Raw genomic sequence first — 2,584 nt, forward strand, 5'->3', positions numbered from 1 at the left:
GGTGCCGCCGCCGGGTGGGTGCATCCCCCTGCAGAGCCTCGCCGTGCGGCCCGCGCTGAGCCGGGCAGGTGAGCCCCCCCTCCCCTCGTCATCCTCTGCCCCGCCCGAGGCTCGGAGTGCCCAGCGCGAGCAGGGGGCAAATTTAGGTCTGAACTCAGGTTTTGGGCCAGGATTAGGTTTAGCACCTCTCGCTCCCGGCCTACAGGACCGGGCCGAGCTCGGCTGCCAGCTCTGGGGAAAACGTGAAGCTTTTCCAGCAGGGAAACGCTCCTGTGGGCCGGAGCATCCCCCCCCCGGTGGAAGGAGCCCCCTTCCCGCCCCACGAGCGCCGCAGACGCGGAGTTTGGCCCCGCCGCAGCCATCGCAATCCCGTCCCTTGGCCGGATCCCCCCCCGGCACCCCCATCCCTGCGGAGGGTCCCGGGCGCGGCTCCAGGCGATCCCGGGGGTCCGCTTTTAATTCCCCGGTGCCGACCCCCCGGTCCAACGCCGCACGTGGAGGCCCGCTGCGGCTCCAACGTCAACTGGAAGGCGACCCGTATTAACTAAACAGGTTTATAATAATTTAAGTATTCATAGGGTGCAGGACAATAAGTAGTGGGAAATACAATTTGCATAATAAATATCAATATCACAACAGCCAAAATAAACCGTGACAAATTATCTGCTGCTAAATGACCAGGAGATTATACAATGCAAATTGCAAATCCTGAACTCTAGGAAATGACTCCCCTCACCTCCTCCGCCTCCTTCGGCAGACAAAAAGGGACTCGGGATGCACTAAAACTGGCCACGCTCCCGCTGGAAGCATCTTACTGTGTTCCATTACGCATCAACTTTGATTTCAAGAGGGAAAACGATTTCCTCTGTCCCGGAAGCTTTACCCTCAGATTATTTGTCACAGCGTGTTCAGCAGTTGCGACACGGACGCGCGAGCCCCGCCGGCAGCGACTGAAAGCTGGATTAAATCGAGTCACGGGCGGCCAGGGACGGCGGCGGCCACGGGAGCGGCGCCAGGGACGCGGGAAGGGCTGAGCAAGGCTGACCCGACCCACGGGCACGGCCGATGTGGCCGCGGGCACTGTGTGACAATGTGTCCTGCCGATGAGTGGCCGCTCACTGCGGGGGCTCGCTCAGACCTGGCCCTCCAGGGAGGGTGGCGGGAGATGCCGGAAAACCATTGTGCGCCTGCGCTGGAGGCAACACTGGGGGCACGCGCGGCCCTCGAAGAGCCAGTGGGCCACTGACACCCACCAACCTCCCGCCGGGATCGGCACCAGGGAGAGGAGAGGAGCCTGTGGCGGGGGAGCACTGGCGGGACGTGGGGCCGTGCTCCGGCCTCGCCCAGCACCCCGGGACCCGGCGTGCCCCAGGCCCGCGAGCGGCGGAGTTAGAGGCGCCCACAGGAAAGATCAAATTGCCTCGTCTGCTCTGCGAGGGGCTCCGAGCAGCGGGGGGGCCTCCCCGCAGCCACGCGCGGGGACCCTCCAGGTGCGCTGTTCCCGCTCCCCCCTGCCCCAGTGTCGCCCACCTCAGAGACCAGATGGCAGGTTTGCCTTTTCAAGCCAATAATCAATCGTGAATTCAGCTTTTCAGTCAGGAGCAGAACTTAAAAATGAGAACTCCAACCTGTGGCTTCCTTCCAGAGAGGAAGCCAGCGCTGACAGAGGAGGGCACGCGAAGGCGGCTGAAGGCAGTTTGTACCGTACCCGCCGCAGCCCTGGCCTTGGGACGGCGCGTCGGGATGCGCCACGGACCGGCCCTCGGCACGCCGAGCCACCACGGCGGGTGCTGATGCCCCAGGGCAGAGGTTGGGCCAGTCCCGGCCCAAATCAGTGCCCGTCCCGCTGCTGCCACCGCGGGCAACGGCCTCAGCGTGCCCCGGCCTGTGGCTCACGTTAAGTGACTGCCGTTAAGGGCGTGCGCTGCAGAAGAAGTCACGGGAGAAGCTGTTTTCCGATGCGTTTTTACCAAACCAACGGTCAATGACCTTTCCTTAGTTTCACAAGGACGGGCAAAGGGAACTGAGGTTTCTCGCTGGCCACAACGTCTTTCCAGCGAGCCCCTGGCCCTGCTGTTCCTTCCCTACGGGAGCCGAAGAAGGGAGAGAGAACCTAAAGCGGCCCACGTCTCTGCCAGAAAAGGACGAGAGCGCAGAAGGCGTTTCGCTTGCGCAGGTACTGCGGGACTTGCCATTTCTTACGCAGCTCTTTGAGCCTCAAAGGTGCCATAGAGACAGAGACCAAAAAGATTCCTCCGCGAATGGCAGTGTTTGTTCGTTCTACATCTTCTGTCAAGAGAAATAAAACAGTTGTCGATCTTGGGGAAAGCGCCGGCTCTGAAATTTTCAAAGCACTGCATGCAATTTTAGCCACACAATTCACGGTAAAGCCAGCATGGGGCTAAATCCTGTGTAACTCTTTGAAAATGGGGGAGTTTGTCAAAAGGAATCCGGAGAAGGAATAATCAAGTTATAGCATTTCAGATTTAACGGCTCGCCTGAAAGACACTTCAGCGCTTGCCGGGCGGGTGCCGTCCCCCAGCCCGCAGGGCTCCCCCCGGCAGCGCCCGCGCCGAGCATCGCC

This window comes from Athene cunicularia, assembly GCF_003259725.1.
Source record: "Athene cunicularia isolate RWA chromosome 24 unlocalized genomic scaffold, athCun1 chr24_part2, whole genome shotgun sequence".
NCBI lineage: Eukaryota > Metazoa > Chordata > Aves > Strigiformes > Strigidae > Athene > Athene cunicularia.